The sequence below is a fragment of the Montipora foliosa genome, chromosome 9, assembly GCF_036669935.1.
Source record: "Montipora foliosa isolate CH-2021 chromosome 9, ASM3666993v2, whole genome shotgun sequence".
NCBI lineage: Eukaryota > Metazoa > Cnidaria > Anthozoa > Scleractinia > Acroporidae > Montipora > Montipora foliosa.
In genome coordinates this window covers 32,097,574-32,117,882 of record NC_090877.1, presented here as the reverse complement: position 1 = coordinate 32,117,882, position 20,309 = coordinate 32,097,574, and the positions used below count along the sequence as shown (strand labels likewise).

The 20,309-nt window shown below is 39.4% G+C and overlaps 1 protein-coding gene across 3 annotated transcripts in view; it reads left to right on the top strand.

The window, feature by feature from the left end:
• The first annotated feature begins 2,991 nt into the window (after nucleotides 1-2,991).
• LOC137970175 (hatching enzyme 1.2-like) overlaps nucleotides 2,992-20,309 on the top strand; it is a 63,184-nt gene continuing 45,866 nt past the window's right edge. For 2 of the 3 annotated variants that reach the window (XM_068816689.1, XM_068816687.1), the window contains exons 1-3: nucleotides 2,992-3,525; nucleotides 4,181-4,588; nucleotides 6,269-6,359. The gene's annotated coding sequence lies outside the window, so the exon portion shown is untranslated. Of the gene's footprint in view, nucleotides 3,526-4,180; nucleotides 4,589-5,338; nucleotides 6,360-20,309 lie in introns of all 3 variants that reach the window. The other variant, XM_068816688.1, reaches the window with a different exon arrangement.

Sequence of the window (20,309 nt, the reverse complement as noted above, 5' to 3'; positions counted from 1 at the left end):
GTCTTGAGGCCCTTTAAGACAACCTGCCTAATATCGTCTTCAGACCGAAGAAGTACAATTCCGCTTACTTTGTATTTTCATTGTGGTTAGCCACAGGAAAGCACTAACTTATATAGCAACATGCGATATTTGCATATTAACCTTCCGTTTGCTTTTATCACGCGCTTAATAAAAAGTCAGCGTTGTGTACATTCCACGCCAACTAAAGAGATCCTAAATGACTAGAATTCTAAAACACTTTTGCACGTATTTTACTCTGTTTCCAGCGGAAACCACAGAGAAATTACCATGTAAAAAGAGGAGTCGAGAGAAGCACTTATGATTCTAAAAAAACCCATAAATGGAGAGCATTTGTATGAAATTTCTTCCTATTTTCATTGTCCTAGGAGAACTTTATTCAGTTGCGAGTAAAAGGCCTCGTATATCTGAGCATATCCGTCGCTTTCGCCTTCATGATGCCTTTCTATTCGTTAAATTTCTCTTACTCACTTTAAATTAGGACATTTTTATGTGTATACCAGTTCAGTTTAGTTCCCTTAACTTAATTTCTAATTAACTTTGCTGTCATGTCCGTTTCCCAGGACTTAAGTAAACTCGAATAATATGTACAGGAAGTCAAAAAGGAAGTTTATTCCCTTAGTTTCTCCCTCCAAAGTCGAATTCTTTGTTAATGAACGCCCCGATTGTTATGAGGCGGGCAACCCCGCCAGTGCTTGCCAACCACTAAATAAATAATTTCTCATAAAGAAAAAAAACACGAACAGTATCTTCCAGTCCAAGGCACTGCGTACGTGTCATAATATTTTTCGTCTCAAGTGATTATTACATTGGTAATTTAATATAAAGGATCCGATGTCCCGGTTCTTAGCATAAGTAACTGGCGGCCGCCTAAAAATCAAGCGGATCAGCATATATAAAAATAAGTTGGAGACAATGTTTGGCAAAATCTTTATTCTACAACACATTCTTTAAAAATCATTCATTTCTTAGAGATACCAAATCGTGAATCGGTTCAATAATAACACTGCATCGACCGACTTCAAGAATATATACAACAAACTTCTAAGTTTTCATGAAAATCATACATAATAAAAAGGTTTCACACGTTCCCATTTCTTTATGTCTTCCCTAAAGCAAAACCACAAAACCGCATTCGGATACGTATATTACGTATTAGGTTCTATGGTGCCGATTTTCAGACTCTTATAACCTATTTTTGACGACAATACGTCATATCGTTGTATCCTACTGATAAGATCCTGCGAAGAGGTAATAACTGATTCAGTACCGTGGTTATCTACTATATCTGACTATCACTTTCCACAGCTGTGAAGTAATCCTCAGAAAAATGAATCCAAAATATCCAACTCATCCCTGATATTTAGCCACCATAAGAAGGTGTTCAATTTTGATAGTACTTTCAATTATTGCCAGCACCGTGATTTCGAAATTTTAAAATTATCTGTTCATCATATCAAAATCAATACGTCATTACTTCATCGAGACCGGAATCAGTCTGGTACTTTTATACAGCCATCAAAATCTTCCGTAAGAAGTTAAACCAAGTGTGAAGAATTCCCCTGCCCTTCGCGAACCGAGATTTTCAGTTTAAGAACCTCCCTCACATTTCCCCTTGATATATCAGTGATTCCCGTAACATGGGCTTTTAATCCCTATAACCAGTAGTAACGTTACAGGGGCACCCAACGTCAATTTTCGGAAAATATCTGTTCGGAAGACGATTTGAGATCTTGAATTTTCTGAACATTTGTTGCAAAATTTCTTGCTTGCCTGCCCCTCCTTTGATTTTCCAACATCTGGAAAATGGTATAATTGCCCATTTTTAACGGATTTTTACCTTAAAATTTTTCGAGAGACTTTTTTCTGGCTGAAATTTTCGAAAAGGTAAGTTTTGATCCCTATAATTTTCGGATCACTGGACTTTCAGCTAGGAACTCCGAACAGATGAAAAAATTTTTAGGGGTCAAAAATACTCCTATATCTACCGTTTAAATACTAAAATACGTTTAACAATGCTATGTTTAAGTTGTTTTGAACTATATTCTCGTTGGGTGCCCCTGTAGTAAAATGCGTTCTACAGTCGCTTAGCCTGTCACAGTTTCCGTAGGGTTCCATGTGACAGAAAGGGATTGTCATCAGATCAAATCAATACTCGTGCGAGAATTCACGTGAGGGTGCGCCTGCAAACAACAAGATAATCTCCGGGACGGGACGGCTATTTTGGTGTCCCTTTACAGAGAAAAATCGCGATGCATTTTGGCAAGACCGAATAATCACCCAATCCGAGCAAAATTAGGACGCGTTCTCCTTCGATCGAACGCAATAATGTTTCCCAAAATCGAAACCAAATACTGACTATATATATAGTTTACGTCATAGAAAGTGCGGCGAACGGGATTTTATGCACGAGTTGTTTGTGTCAAAAACCCGAACGAGCGAGGAACGAGCGAGTGAGGGTTTTTGACAGAAACAACGAGTGAATGAAACCCCGTACAAAGCACTTTCTATATCGTGAACTGTTTATTACACATAACATGAGAATTTTCATTAAAATAGTTTTCTGAACGCGAATTAGAAACAAAAACTCACTAACAATAGAACCAAATGCAAATTTAATTTAATTCAAAAACAAAGTACGATTTGCACGATTTTCACGATTTGCACGAGATGCACGAGTGATTGGCATGGAAATGCCTTTACGCTATTGTTGATTGGTTATACTTCCACATGTGAAATCTGATTTGCTGTATAGGCCTTTTTCACATGTGAAAATAAAGCGTATAGATTTGTACAAATGAGCTTTATGGAATAAAATTCTCATGTTATGTGTATTGTATGGTTCCACTGAACGCCGCGTACAGAAGGAATACCGAATACTACACTGAGACGACAAATCGTTGCTATGTCCAGTTGGATAAAACATTCCAAAAATTCCCTTTCAGATTTTCTTTAAATGCAATTTTACTTTCGGGTTATTGTTATTTTATATCAGTTTATGCGTCAGATGTTAACAATTTTGGGAACTTCCCTCCCTGCAAATCTTTCTCTCACGCTGCCTTATTTTTCTTGTTAAGATCAGTCATCCATCCAACTACGCGTATTGGTATACTGAATTCACCGCCATTCAGTATTTCACTGGGGCGACCGTGAGCGCACGGACTCTTTTTAACAATGGAACATTCTCACAATATTGGTTTAATATTTGTTCCTGTTACATAATTCGCTTCAGTTCCCTCGAACGATCTGAAGCACTTGTGATATCCACATATATGTTCCCATGGAATTCAAGAAGCAATTCAAGAAGCCTAAAAGAACTACTTCTAGTGTAGAGCCCTTTGTCGTCAACTGAACAAAGTTGATCTCATTCGATGTTTTCCGGCCAAAAGGTAGAAGAAATGAAATGTCAAAATGAAAAGCGCAGGGTTGGTTGCGATATTGAACTGAGTGTTGCTCCTACTACCGCCGCTGAAAGTCCAAAAGATTGATCGCTAGCTTCAGTGTTATGTAAGTCTCGTTTATCTGAAACGTGTTAAAGCCTCGACATTGATCACTTCGTGAGTCTGATACGAGAATTTTGAATTTTTTCGTTCGTATCGATACTTGTAATAACTTCGTCAATCTCAAAAATAATTTAATGTAGATCAAGCCAAACTTGTAAGAAATTTAAAATCACCTTCAGAGAATTGCGAATTAGGAAAAACACACAGAGACGCTCTTCTCGGGAGGAAAGGAAAGCTCTTGGATTGCCATGTTAAAAATACCGTAACGATTACAAGAAAAACGTCGTATGTGTATGAGTTTTTCAAACAAACAAACGGTTAAGGAAAGATTTCTAAATTTTTTGAAACTCTGCGGTGAGTTTTTATTATCTTAGCCTGCTTATCCCTTTTCAGCAATAAAAAATGGGGGTCTCCGAGTTCGTTTTTGAGATTCGATTGAGATATAAGCGCTTAAACACACGACATGTAGAGCGTTTTTAGATGGCTATTTTGTTGCCATGGTAATTTATTACGTCACATGAATAGGTGCATCTTGTTAAGCAATTATTGGGGTCTCATATGGTACCATAACAATGCCCTCAAGTGAAAAGGTGTTGTTGAGTTAATCCTTCTAATAAGACATCCCCTCCAATTTTTTGAAACCGGTGGTTCCTCTTTAGAAAGTAGCAAGCACAGTCTGACACTGGACTGGTCCAGGCTATACTGCGGGCACACTTCAACTTTATGGTCTGGAACAAAGATGAGTCCCGAATCCAGTGCTACGTACCTTCACCGAGTGATTATAGATGAATCATGGAGGACAAAAAATGGGTCCCTGTCATGGTCGATCTAGCGCCAGCTCCCGAAGCTATCATCCAGCTTGTCAAGTGCAACTGCGCAAAACAGCGATGTTCTACCAACCGATGCCAATGCCGCAAAGCTGGGGTTCTCTGCACAGATCTGTTTATCTCGTCTGACGATGGCGATGTCGAGAACCAGCAAGTTGACCTGCATTAGAACGATGAAGAAGAGGAGGAGGAAGAGGACGAGTTAGATGAGTCAGAACTTGAATGAAGACGCGAAGAATTGTGAGTACGCCAAGAAATGTAAATAGTACGTCACACTAGGGTTGTAGATTTCCTACCGTATATAGAACTGTTTCTAGTACGTCATTGCAACATAGCTGTTAGGCTAACATTTATAATCCATACCTGTACGTAAAGCATGTCCATGTTCATGATGGATCCCGCAAAGGTTCACTAAAAATCAAAAGAACGCCATGGATTTCCACTCTTATCAAAGAGATAATTGGAATAATTAAGCTCGTACGTCTAGCATGAGTAGCAGTCGAGTCATCAGTTGCAGTTTCCTCTTTTGTACAATAATCGTGACTTGTATTATCACGAATTTGATTGGCTATAATCTTTGTGTGGTTAACAGGCTCTTCTTACGAGCCTCGTTGCCATGCCCGTGACGCCACGTGGCATCTCCGACTTTGACAAACTAACAAGAACTCTTAAAGGCATCTATAACTAATTTGTAGCTAAGTTTAATGTGTAGCCGGGAATGTTTTTGGAAATTGAGTTAAATATTTCAGCCTCGTTTTCATTTCACAAGGTCACGTGACAATACAAGCTATAACTTGGTCTCACGATCAGAGATTACTATAATGTGACCAAGTTTGGCGATCATCGGTGTATATTTGTGGAAGTTATCATGAAGGGTTTTTAATTGCAGCCTCGTTTCCAGCCTAGTATCCATACGTCATTTTTAAAAACCCCATAAATCCTGTTTTAGCGAGTTACAAAGTTGCTACCAACATTTTTCATGTTTACTAGGTCCCAATGAAGACCTCTAGCCTGGTGGCTTGCTTTCAGCACGAAATGCATACATATTATGACATTCGCTTCAAACTAATAGACTGAGTGCGGACTTGCCTCGCACAACATATCAGCATGCTGAGTTTAAAATGGTCATTTTTAGTGATATTTAATAGTAGTCTTGCACCGCTCTGTATAAAAAAGCAAAACGTTTGATTTACGATGACACAAACAATCGGATTTTTTCTTTTGTTTTTGGTAAACTTAGCTTCATTTGCTTGGTTCTATTTTCTTCGACCTTGATTGTTTCGGATAAGACAAAAACCGAATTCAATAATTGTTTTACAAATAAATTGCTTTAGAGAAATGTAGCAACGGGAATTTGTAACCAACATTTTTCTATTTTAAAACGAAGGAAGTGTTAACTAGCTTTTTAAGGAATCTGCCCCAGATCGATTCTAGAATTAACAAAAGGTTCTTATGCACCGATCAACTCGAAACTTCAAAAAACTTCGTAAATTATGCAGTCCAATTTGCTTCGGCACTTCGTCAGTATCTTGAAACGCGATTCAATGTCGTCTGAAGTCTCTGAATCAGCCTTATGTTTTTGTTAGCTTAATTTCTTCAATACGGTTACTGAAGGTGTTAGCATGTAAAACCGACACAGTCTGCATTGAAAATAAGAAACGTTTTGTTGATATATAATAGGAGACTTGACTTCCTTTAGCACATGAGCCAATTGAGATTTTGAAACCACCCTAGGTGGCTAAGCAGTCATATATCAAATTAAAGCTTATCATGAGTAGATTACAAAAATATATGATAGCAATGTTGTCATGGTAGCTTAAGGCTGTCACGTGACCCTAAAAACACACCCTGCATAAAATTACGCATATTTGCTCTTGATTTAATCTCGCAGTAACACATTCTGTTTTATGCTTTTCCCAGGAAATGGCAAACCGACAGTAATACAGTTGTGCATGGTTAGTTAGACACAAATATGCACAATTAAATGGCTTCAAGTCACGTGACCATAGAGGTAATTATGCCCAATGTTCTTGCTATAACCTCAATGAACAAATGTCAATCGTTAGAGTCTATGCTTCCTATAACTATATACGCACCGCTAGCTAATTCATCGACCTAAAGTGTCCGCCTTTAATGTAATTTTGTAAGTAGGACCCGGTGGTAAAAATATATAAGAAAAAAGAAAGCTTTTATTTTATTTTTTCTGTAGTTGTCCCCAGTTACATGATCATGATAAATTATATGTTTAATACATAACAGAATACACTCTAAAATAAGGTGTGTTTTTAAAACACATATTTCTTGTCCTCAAAACAGCACACCTTCCAACTTCATTGATATGAGAATAGTGTTGATCAAGGGAAGTTATTTCGAGCTGCGAAAAAACTTTATTCTTATGAGAACGGATGAATTATCTTTTCCTGACTATCATGATAAAATGGCCCTGGCTAGTAACATCAACGACTTTTTTAATTTTTGTACGTAAGATTACCAGACTTCGTGCAGTCATTGATACCACCGACGTGGATGATGCAGAACTTATTAACCCAGGCGCAAGTAAAGTTCGTCACCAGTCATGCGTACCTTAAAGCTCCTTCCACCCTCAGTTACTGAAAGTGATGTATGTGTTCTCACCCAGAAGTCAGCTAAGACGTCCTGCCTGATGAAACCTATGCCAACATCACCGGTCGTCGGTTGTCTCGATGTACTCCTTCCGTCATCACGTACGTGGTTAATTCATCGTTGTCCTAAGGCTACTTCCCTGCTGTGTGGAAGGAAGCCCTTGTAAACCGCATCCTAAAGAAGGCTGGCCTTGATCCGGTATATAAGAACCTACAACCTGTAAGTAATCTACATTTTCTATCAAAGCTGACCGAACGTGCTGTGTTTGACCAGACGTGCGATCACATGATCGACCTTGGCCTATATCCTATGTTTGCGTCTGCATACAGAAAATGCCACAGTACTGAGACTGCACTTCTAAACGTCCAGAATGATATACTAATGAATATGAACCGCCAGTACGTGTCAGTTTTAGTTCTTCCACATCTCAGTGCGGCTTTTGACACCGCAGATCACAAAATCTTGCTTCATCGTTTACATTCGAGTCTTGGCATTACTGGAAGGGCTCTGAAGAGGTTAGAATTGAACCTTTCCCACCGATCACAACGCCTCTTTTCAGGGGGCTGTCTCAAACTACCATACGGTGTTCCTCAGGGATCCTGTTTGGGACCCCTGCTATTTACCATCTATTCTAGCAAGTTATGTGAGGTGATAAAAGTCATCTCCCTTCAGCACAGGCGTATGCCGACGGCTCATATCTCTGAAAGAGGCGTTGCTGAAACCGCCAAGAAAGAACCAGCTCAGACAATAGAAGACAAAGAGGAGAGGATGCCAGGAGTTCATTGTGTCGTCGATATGTCTAGTGACAGCACATCAGCAAAATTGCTTGGGTATCACCGCCTACATCCTACCATTTGTGGGAAACCTTCGGAAACGCTCATCACTAAACAAGGTTACTGAGAAGCACAAGTTAGACCTGACAAGCCGTAATCTATCCACACGAAAGTTCAACTATGAACATTGCGGCCGCCAACACCTTTGGTCAGACAGCTTCGACTGTTCCTTGATTCTGATGGGTATATTCGTTGTGGCGAGAGAATTCACAACGCTACCCCAAGAGACCATCAGCCAAATTTCCGTAATTGCTGCCCGCAAACAATCCATTTACTGAACTGGTCAGTACACAAAGAAATTACGCAGACGTTGTCTCACAAGTCGAAAGCCAAAAGGAACAGCCTTCAGAACCCCTGATCCTGCTCCGTTACCGAAGTTGCGAGTTCAAGCTGAGACCTCCTTTACAGTAACTGGCGTAGAATACGCTGGACCACTGTATGTTCGATCGGATAGTGGACAAGTGAAGAGTTACATCTGTTTCTTTACCTGTGCCGTTACCAGGGCAGCCATATATACATTTGGGAGTAGTCTCGTACGTAACAGAGGAGATCTTTGTTCAACAATTTAGTCGCTTTTCAAGCCGCAAGTCCTTGCCACTAGTCATGATTTCTGATAATGCCTCCACATATCTAGCATCATCTTTCCCAAGGAAAATGGCAGCAACTGACGTGGAACAATGTTCCACGGACACGTCAAAAAAACCAAATCAGTGCAGAGGAGTGTAACACTCTTATCTCTGTGCTAAATAGTATTACTGTAAGGCCAGTATCGATTCGGGGAACAACTTGCTTCAAGAACGTGTGAGCCGAAAACGCTCATCACCTGATGACAATGGCCAATCTACAAAACGAAGGAAACCTGTCATGACTTCACAGAAAGCCAGCACATTGTCCTCAGACGACGAAGAAACAATGAGATGCTTCAGGGAAAGCACATACGCAGCGTCAAATGACACAAGTGACGCAGATGCCTTAAGTTTTTTTGGAGATGATATCGGCATGACTATTTCGCCGGGGGGTGAGGGGTGAAGGGGGTGTTTATTTGTTTACAACAATTTGGCCACCGTACAAAGATTCTAAAAGCTGACGTTTCGAGCGTTAGCCCTTCGTCAGAGCGAATCGAGGAATTGTGGGTTACGTGTAGTTTTATGGTAGAGTAGGAGCTACGCTTTTGGTGGTAACATGGCAACGTCAACAATAGGAATATATTAGTTAAATGAAAAGCGTTCGTTAATACCGTGAGGATTAAGGGTGCCGATTTGAAAGATGAATTTTTGTTCCAGATTATTGCGGCTTTCCGTCGTACCTAGATGTAGGGAAAGGCCGCAGATAGCCATGTGTTTTTTGGAGTGGTTAGGGAGATTAAAATGACGAGCGACTGGCTTAGATGCATCCTTGTCATTCTTCTCAACATCGCGAAGGTGTTCGCGGAATCAGTCCTAGTCGTCTACCAGTCTCGCCAATGTATAATTTATTGCATAACGTACAGGTTATGCAATAAATGACATTTGCGGGGGTACACGTGAAATGTTCGGTGATCTTAACAGATCGCTTTGATAAAACCAAAATTTTTGTGTACTACTTCCCCACCGACGCAGCACCACAGTTTCTTATAGAAACTCCCCCTTCATTCATCTGTTTATTTGTTTGTTTGTTTGTTTGTTTGTTTGTTTGTTATTTATTTATTTATTTATTTATTTGTTTGAGCAGCTGTTCAACTGATGTGGACCTGCTATACCAACCCACCCATATAATCACAGAGAACAGCCGCAACATCGGGAACTTCATCCCCTTCTCTTCTCGAATAGTATGTGGGTTCTTTAATAACCCTTAACTATGGTGCTCTGCGCGCCCGGAGCTCCGCGAATATATACATGGCTAATTTGTACTTAGGGGGATGAATAAAAATGGATCTCATTTCTCCCTCCCTCTCTCTCTTCTTTCCCTACATCGCCCACATCGTTACTCGTTTTCGTTCCAGCTTTCCTCTTTCTATCCCTTTGTTTTGTCCTTTTTTCCAGATTCCGCTCGGCTCTTTCTGCTATTTTATCCCATGATATGTCACTCGCACCTTGCCTTGAACTCCGACCCACTGTAAACCTCTGGTTACTTGTCCCTGTTCTTGACCACTGAGCTAACGTATCAGGTTGCTAAATGATATTTATTTTGAATTCTGGCTGACTATTTACATAACAATGATACGTAATTATATACACGTGCCGCGCCGAGCACCTACAATCGAACTTACACTTGTAGGTTACCGCTCAGAGATCCTTGTTTTACTACTCTTGAAACAACCTATCCCTTTAATAACGCTAACCGCAACCCTAATTACAACTAAAGGCACTCAGTCTGTTTAAGCTTAAGGTTAGTGCCTGTGATAGTTTTAGGTTTTCCAGTATTGCTGTGAACTGTGACGTGCTTTTCCTTCATGCCCCGTGCTTGTGGCACACTTATAAGAGTGTACCACGCTTTCAGTCTGATTATATTGGTGCATCTTTCATGGGGATCTTCAATGCACGAGTTCATTACAATTAAAGTCGTTTCATGTTTCCCCTCTTTTGAAGCAAACTTGTGTCTTCGAAATAATCAAGATGGCTACCGAAGTGAAAGCGTCAGCAAAGGGAGATTTGAACATTTGGAAATTGCCCCTACTTTATAGCCTATCCCGAGCGGTGCATAGAGTGGGGCAAAGAAAACAATTTACTTTCGTCTCCCGTGTCCAAAATCAGTCCTGTGGGGAAACGCAGTCAGTTGGCAAAGACAAAGTGCATCGGGGATAGATCTGTATCGCGATGCTTAAGAATAAACTGCAATGGATAACCTTCAATCCGTCTCTTCTTGAAAGAATATTAGCCCTAGTTACTTGTGGCCGGAAAGTTTACAATTGCCTACAAGACAAGGGCTAACATCATCTCACAGTTAACCATCGCCTAAACTTCTTCGATCCAGACAAACGAGCCCACTGCGGGGCATTGAAGAGACATGATGGGGAGTAAAACGAAGTATGCCTCGTACGGGAACATCCATGAATCTCTACCAAAGTTATTTACTTGGAAGCATCATTGGGCATCTTGCCGATCTCTACAAAGAGCGATAAATCGCAAAAGCCCACTAAATGCACCGTTCATGATCCTGAATACAGAAAAGGAAGAAAACATACACCAATCTCTCAGTGAATTCGCAAACAGACAGAAAGAACAGCAATTTCACGGGAAAAAGAGCAGGTAACCATTAAATTCTTTTATATAATAACCCAAGTTATTCACGGATTTTGATTGGTTCTTGCCTATGATCTATTAGAGGACAGACGCACGATTGACGTCACCATCAACTTTTATGCGAATAAAGTTTAATTCTTTATTATATAAAACAAATAGATTCCATGTTGCCGTGCGTCTGTTCAGTAATAGATCACAGAAGACGTCAAAATGTGGTAAGAACATCAGTGGCACTCTCGGCTATCGCCTCGTGTGCTACTTTTTTGTTCTTACCACATTTTGACGTCATCTGTGATCTATTACTGAACAGACGCACGGCAACATGGAATCTATTTGTTAATATGACAGTACTTTTATTTGGTCTGTTTGTTATGTTTGAGAATCTGAACCCTATTACAACGATTGCTTGAAACTCCACTCCTTTAAAATTAAAAAATGGGTAAAATTGCAGGAAAAGTGCCGAAATTGCAGGAAAAAATGTTCGATTTTCCGTATTTCAGTTAGAATTTCGACAGGTCCAAGAAGAAAGAACAAAGCGCCGCAGTCCCAAGGGACGTCTATTGTTATCGCTATTGTTTTCTTGAAACAAAGGAGTGTATGCATAATGAAGTGGGGTCCTGTGCGGAAATTTTGCCCAGATTTTTGAGGGGGAAGGCGAGTGCGGTCACTACGGTAAGTGGAACGCTTATTTTCTGAAAGATTTTTAAACAATGCGACGTCGACAATTTAGGTCTCAATCTGCATTCTTACCTTGGATATATTAGCAGAAATCCTCACCATGCTGAACTACGGCGAAAGGTTGGAGCACGTGCAAGCAAAGCAACTCTTAACTTGAAATAGATCTAGTAGGTTACTAGTAGTAGGAAATTTTCGCGGCAGAGAAAATGAGACCGACATTGCGTGACTCTACGGTCACTTGAAAATATATCGACAATTTAAACCTGGTTTGAGCTTGTTTACACTGTGACATAGGCATGAGCATAAGCATAAACATAAGCATAAGCAAAGCTATGTAAACTGGGAGTGACATACCTTGTAAACCGGTGGCACCATAAACATAAGCATAACACCGAGGCGTCAGCTGTTTTTATGCCAACGGATATTCAAGTTAATAATGCCTAAGACGGCGTCCGAAGGTACTGCTTTTTTTTTTACAAGAAACTTGCTGGCGCGGTTCGCAATAGGCCATTTTACAGTTGTTTGCTCAGCGACCAAGCCTATGAATGGCTGCGAGGCTGCCGGTGACCTTGCATTGATACAGACCTCACTGCTTTTATCATGTAAATTGTGTTGTTGTAACGCTAATTAGTCCATATTAACATTACAAAAGCATGAAGGTTTGTATCAAAACAGGGTCACCGGCAGCCTCGCTTCCATTGTTAGGCCTGGTAACTTAGCCACAACTGTAAAATGGTCTATTATCCCTGCCTTATCGACAAATCGGCAGAAATAAAATTCTCAGTCCGTTGGTTGCAGTTCCCGAGTCTCCTTGTTCTTTCCTCTTTCGGAAAATATCCCTTAGAAAATACACAACAGGACCTCTTCAGTTTGTTTTCTCGTTCTCTTTCTTGTCGCCGTCGTCTTCTTCTATAAAGCAGAAGGAGTAATAGTAGGAGGAGAATTCCTTCTTCGTCCGTCATTTTGGAAACGTTTGCTCGTCCCATTCTCCAGCGAGTGTTTTCCGGAGCAAAATGCGCTTGCGTATGTCACTTCTCTTATGCTTATGCAACATGTGTGAACTTCGTTATGCTTATTCTTATGTTTATGCTTATGCTTATTTCACAGTGTAAAGGCTTTAGGCCTCAGTCTGCAGTCTACATTTTATACCTAGTCGGCACTTTATACTGACCGATTAATTATTGTTTCGACTAGCTAGTTTCTATCTGAGTGTACCTTTTTTTTCTGTAATGATTGTACAGTGTCGTTTGTTTAGTTTTCTGTACACAGTGTGCAATAAACTTGAACTTGAACTTGAACTTGCTTTGAGACACCGAAGCACGTTTTCTTTCGTTTTTGGCTGGTACTGAATGTCGACATGAATTTCTTTGGATTTGTGGCCTGAAGATTCGGTGCGGGTTACACCACATAGGAGTCATTTTAGTACTCTTGCAAGTCAACATCTGTAGGCTTGAATTGTGCGGGTTGAACAACAAAATCTCAAAATGTCCGGCTGATAAGTGTCACAGACTGAAATATATTAATTTGAGCTTGGTCTGTTGAAACATTTTTTATTAATTTGGACTGAGTGCTGCTGTGTTAGTTTTACCCTGTCATATTCAACATTATATTATATCAGAATCTCATGTGCTTCTGATTATGTACAATACCAAATGGTGGACAAAATTTTACCGTGACTACTACTACTACTACTACTACTACTACTACTACTACTACTACTACTACTACTACTACTACTACTACAGTCTGATTCACAGTGTTTAGTTTACGTAAATGGCATAGGAATTCCCCTTATCTTTGTTAAGTTAATTCGTCAAACAATGTTGCAAATACTATTATCTTCATTTGTTTGTTTGTATTGTCTATTTAGGTTTCATTATTAATTTTCAAAAAACTTGATTTATCCTGTGAAACGAATAATAATGTATGACAGGTCAATTAATGACTTTTCCAACCCTCCAACACTTCGTCGTGGTCAAAATACAGTAAATGCCTATGGCATAGTATGTCAAGGCTCGAAGTGTTTGCATCACTGATGGTGAGGTGCGAGCCGCAAAGCCAACTATCAAAGTCAATAGAAACTAACTGAGAATGAGCCGTCAAATTGTTTTAGCATAACCCACTGATTGACTTATTCAAGAAAAGATAAAATGTGAAGGGAAAGCCATTTGTAATAACATTGCAACTCCTGGCCATGTCTATGGACCGTTAGCCACTCTTGGGCAGTTGAGTGCGGTTTTGGGATAAGGTGCCTAGTATATATATTCCGACTCGGAATTATTTTTATCCGATTCAGAGTAACTTTTTCAGCCAAGTCTTTTTTGAAACACTGGGTTCACCATCAGAATTGTATATTCAAGCCATTAAAATTTTGTGAATTTTGTAATGAGGTTATGTTGATGGGAGGTCTTGGCAGATTTCCCTGGAAACAAACCAGTATTAGAGCGGTTCATAGTCTAAATAAAAACATTTTGATGGATAGGTGAAGAGTACAATGTACAAAGTAGGGGGAAGTATCTGCGAAAGACTGAGGGGATGCAATGCTAGAGTGGTTGCCCTTTGGGGAAAGCAGCAAAGCCCACACGTGTACGCATTGCGTACCTATTTCTGGAACAGATGGCAACACGAGTACTTCTTTGCGCAACCCACTGGGACCATAAGCAAGGTATCAAGATCTGAGTCGAAGTTTTGGTTCATGACGATGGTCCCAGAGCAACCTGGAAGTTGTTGATAACCTAATTGAAGGAGGAGATGGCCTGGTTCGGCTGCAAACATCCTTACAAGTACTGGATACGCAAAACAGACCTAATACTTAAACCTGGTTTCCTTTCATCATTGCCCCAGTCGTTGAATGATCTTCCGGATCGAAATCAGTCCTATCCGTTCTATTTTCATCCAAAGACAGTTTGTCCAAATTTAAAGTCAACGTTGCTGACTCAGTGAAATGGAAATATCAATTCCTTGCCTTCGTATAGCGAGCTTGTGTCTTTTATTGAACCATCCCACCTTTCATTGGTTTTCGTTCTATTTTCATAAATGGCATCTCGTTTTATATGGCCGGACTGAGATATGCATAAAGATAAGGGTATATATCCGTGATATTTGAGTTGATGGTTGCCTTCCACATTTCCAAGTACTTTCCAGTATTGAGAATCATTACATTCCTCATTATTAAAGGCACTGAATTTATGTTTTAAAAGCTAAAGCTGATTCACCGTTCAATATTCAAGTGATCCCACAAGGTTTCGATTATTAACCAGTCGATGCAAAAATGACAATTCAGCGTTGTTGAACGACGAAACATTGTGCCGATTCCTCGCCCGCCCACATACTTCCCACTTAAAGTACAGCGAATGTTCTCCATTGAGTTGAGACACACACAAAATCAAATTCAGGTTATGTAGGACATTATGTATATGATTACCGAAATTCTCCCAATTTTTTGCGCATTTACCAATTCGAGAGAAGTGTGATCGATTCTGGATCTAAACCAGCCCAGAATGTCCAAGAGGTTTTAAGAGATCTTCACGAAGAATCGGTGTCTATACCCATAATGCTCACTCGTATCCTCAAGAATCGGAAATTGACCTTTCGTAATTCACCTGTCCTACGATAAAACAAAGGAGCGCCAAGAAACTTCGGGTGTTATTCGGCATTTCTTTATTTTCTAACATTTTCGAAAGTGTTGTGATAACGCCTACCGTCTGGGCCATTTGTCGGAACTGCCGGTTCGCATAAAGCCTACGTCAGCCAGGCTCTTACCAAAACATCAAACAAACGATATGTTGCGTCATTCGGATGTCGCTCCTTTCAATGGCATCTTTTTCTTTCTTTGAATCATGGTGGGTCGTTAAAGAAGGCTTTAGTTCACATCACGGTAAGATCCTGTTCTTTAGAGTCAACAATTCCAGCCATACAATCGGCTAAAAATGAAACGGTCGAAGATTTTTAATACTTATCGGATTGTCACTTTTGTTTGGAAACCCTTGGGGATGACCAGAAGAATCCACTTTGACGTTTGAGTGAGGAACACCCTCGCTATACCCACGTCTTTACAACCGGTTCAACGTGTTATGACGCTGCGTTGAAAAAATTACATTTTTCTCCGACACGAGGAAACCGAACAAACTCACCTCAACCTAAATATCGTGAAGAAACATACCTGTGAGGGTTCTCTAAAGCCCTAAACACAAATAAATAGGATCATTTCTGTCTTGAAATGTATTAACAACTAGGATATCATTGATGTGTACTGGTCAGCGGTGATGCAAGAGATAACCGGTGAAGAGGATTGATTTGCTCGAAATAAAACTCACGATTAACGTGCGGTCTGAAAACCCTAAGAATTTAAAAAAAAAAATACTTTTGAAAGAGAATTCTATTTTTAAAACAGGAAAAAGGGATCGTTTCAGAGAAAAAGTGTTGGTTTATCAAACTCGGGAAAAAAACGTTGTTTGCTTTTAACTTGCATTGCGCAATGTTTGGCTAGATATGTTTAAATGATTTTATCTTTTCAGCTGCAAAGAAACAATGGCAAACTGACCAACTTGGCATCAGCAAGCAAGAGGTGCTGCCCTAGAGCGATCCTTTTTTGGCAAATTTCTAACGAGACACAATAATGTCATTATCTTCGTACAAAGAAAACGCACCATATTTTTCATGTGTTAAAAATTATTTTAATAAAAATTAATTTGCTCTTTTTTGTTATGCTGTTTTCATTTTTCACTGACCGAGATTAATCGGTGAGCTCTCGTTATATCTATTGCGTTCAAAGCTTTTTTCTTACTACTTATGTTATTACTTTGATAAAAATAGGGAAATAGAACATTTTGGCTTGCTATTTTACATTTGTAAAAAAATTTACATATTTCTTTTCATTCTGATAAAATGAATGAAAATATCGTTTACAAAATTCAAAAATGCACTTTACATTTTCTGTATTAAAAATACTTGGTAAGTAAGGTAGCATAACATCACCTATAATCGAACTTAAAGCGATCAATGAATAGAACTAGACTTTTGAAAATACGTAGCTGCATAAATCTGTTCATGTGAATGAAAATGCCGGCAATGTTTTTCATGGATGATCATGTCGTTTCTCCTGCGCAACAAATCATCAAGTATTCAAAGTTCAATTCAGTTCTTGTTGAAGTAGACCTTCCTAGAAAGGTTTATTAACGTTTCATCGCATTATTTGTCGCTCAAACGTCAGGCCTTTGGGTGCTGTAGAAATGAATACGGCGAAATGTTTGTCTTTGATCGCGTTTTCAATGGCCATTTTTAGCGAATTATCGTAGTTTCATTACTATCTTGTGTCCAAGAGAAATGAAACTTAAATGAAATGCTTTCCATATTGACAAAAGATAACTTGGTCAAGTTAGTAAACTTCCATTTGTTTCATTTGTGCTTTCCATCTTCGTCATCGTCCGTCGAATCGGCTTCTTCATTCGTCGCAGCGCTGATTTCAAAGAGTTTGTCCCATTCTTCGATCAGGTCTTCGTATGTCACATTATCAGCATCAAAAGATCCACTTTGGCCGTGCCTTAGTATGAACTCGATACCATTTTGAACAGCATTTGCGCTAAGTTCGCCCATGCTTGTGATAATGCGAAATGGTTTGTCCTTTATTTCACTGGCCTTGCGGCATATCTTAGTCATTCGCTTCTTGAAACTCTTTCGTAACTTGTTCGGAGGTATAAAGTATCGCACTTCTTCCAAATTTTCAGCCCATTGAACCTTTTTTTCCATGGCGCATGCGAAATCTTGATCGGAAGTCATGTTTTCCACTTCAGAGAGCAACCGTTGAAAAGTAACTTGTATTTATAAAGACCGACAATGCTGAGTAAGGGATTGAATATATCGCAACCAACAATTCACGCACATTATATAAGTTTTAACCACTTTCAATTATCCCACGCCTGCCAGCTACTATTGTGGTATTTGTTTCCTGGCTTGCCACAGGAAATAGAAGTTATTTTTAGGATTCACTGACGAAACTGAACTCAGTTTGGCATCGCGGCAATGGTCAATTTTGTTCCACTTACGTCAACCTTCTGGGCGCTTGCGTAGGAAGCACACGAGTCTGAACAACTTCTAAAAGCCTTTCCCAGTTTCTTCCATCTTCTTGGTTTTGAACAATAAACAAAGTTGCCCCACCTGAAAATAGTTTTCCTTGCCATGTCTTAGTTTATCAAGATTAATACTTTCCGTTCAGAAGTTCTTCATTTTGTTTATGTAAAAATAATGACAAAAGAGACGGTTCTTGCATTTAATTAGCACAAGAAAAACGAGAAGAAAAACAGGTGTCTTACACGTGATTCGCTATTGCTCCTAAATGATTGGCGTTTAGTTTTTATAATTAATTATGTGGACAGAAAAACGTTCTCGAGATCATTCACTATTACGTGAGTCTTGTGTTTAAAATAATTGTCAAGTTGTAAAAACGATCCGGAGTCTATTTTCGTTAAAGAAATTTTCTTGGCAATCAGCGCAAAATGTTATTTCTGGCATCTACTATGTTTACCATTTTAGAATTGATCGAATGAAACATTCTGCTGATTCTGTCCGACAGGCTGTAATTGCTGATGGTCCCTTGTCGCATCACAGAATCAAGCGAAAACATGCTGAGTTCAAAAAAGATAGTTCATCCTCCAAGAGCCTAGAGTCTCTTATGCCGATAATCATTTGACATATATTCACGAAAGAAGTAAATTCAGTGCTATGGAAATGTAACACGTTAACTAATCCGTCTTCTGAACATTGTTACCGTCAAAACCGTGATAATTTTAGTCAAACTACTACTTGCGCACAATCCAAAAAATTACGTTGAAATTGAATTAAACACACGAAGGTTCATGACACGTATTGTTCGATTCGTGAGGATACAGAAGATTGCGACGGCTCACATCATGTGTTCGTATGAATTATAAGTGGGAAAAAGCGTGACTACGTAATTCAAACACAGAGAAGGTAGTCCAAACTTCGGCAACCAATTCGGAACATCGAAGTTGATAACGACTTATTCCGAGCACTAGCCGAAGCACTATTCTATTGATATATACAAACCAACCGCCACCTCAGAGGCTGAGGAAGTTCCCTTCCCTTCCTCGGCCTCAGCAAGGGAGCGCTTCAACTTGTCACCTCAGGACTTTTCAACGAAATTTTAGCCAACCATACACAACTTTGGGAAGAGGTTACAAAACGTGAACTCAGTATAGTTTGTAATCTTAAGATCTTATGCTGATTTTCAACAACTAATTTGCAGTGTGTTCTTTTACTCATTTTCAAAAGCTCTTTTTTTTCATATCGAACTCAAGGGGTAAACATAATTTTGAGACTACGATCGTAATTTCGGGCGTTTTATGCATCGTGCTGATTCTCTGCGCTAAAAGTATTCAATGTACCACTTAAATATGTAGATTGTCACTCTTGTTCGGTCCGTACTGGGAAAATATTGATCTGAGTTTATGGAGCTCGCTTTTCAGGCGCGGTCCATAAACTTGCAAAAAAGGAACGAGTCCAGTATTTTTCCAGTATGGACCGAACAAGCTAGTTCAATAAGGTTTATATACTCTAAGCTTCGACATTTTTTTAACCAGTAGTTTCGCGTCGTTGGTTTTGTGCTTTGTGGCTTGTTTTGATTTGCTTTCGTTGTTCTCTTTCGTTTTTTTTTTCTTTTTCATATCGACCTTGATTCGATTTAATTCAATCTTCGGTTACCCAAAAGTGCACAGAACGCATGATCAAGACGTCCCGCTTACATTTTTCCTTTGGGTACCCCTGATAAACAACAAGTGACAAAGCAAATTTCCGGCCCCCACTCTCCAGATACAGCCAAAAATTTCCGATGATAATTACCTCATCATCGTAGAATCTCGGCGCATATTAATGCAGGAAACAGAAGATAAAAGGGTTTTTTTTTTTGGATTTCCATACAGAACAATAGACAACACGTCTTGAGCGATGTCCCTTTTGGGCTAGCGCAAATTGAAATTTACCACCAAAATCAACTCGTTACAAGAGCCTCGGATGTCAATGCACGATTGAGATTGAAAATTCGCAACATTGAACATGTGCATTACATGCGCGAGAAAAACAGATGTCCGTCGCGTTGAGGAAAGAACCTGCTTGATATGGTTATTGCTATAGGAGGTTTTCGTGTGACGTCATCGTCGCCATGTTGGTGGATGAAAACAAAAGATCTCTCATTAGCCTCTTTTGTTCGTCCACCCGGAAAAGTCGTACATTTCTCTATTGTTATTGGTGTCTCGAGAGGTTGGTTGAAAACGTCCTCTATAATTTAATTATTAATTCTCGCTTCCTAATGTAATATGTGATCAAACTGTGACCAACTGTGCTTGCTATATTTGAAGGGCTCCAGGGCAATTAAACGACACTAAAACTTTGATATTGACAATGTTAAATCGGAAAACTGTGTAGAAATTTGTTTAAGCCTAGTTTTTTAATAGTTCTTCACTCCAATTTTTGGGTCGTTTATTAATCTTAAAGTATATTTTCTTTTGTATATTCTAACAGGAACCATTATTATTATTCATTCAAAATATTTCCCCGTTTCTGATTGGTTAAAACCACACGCATAATTCACCA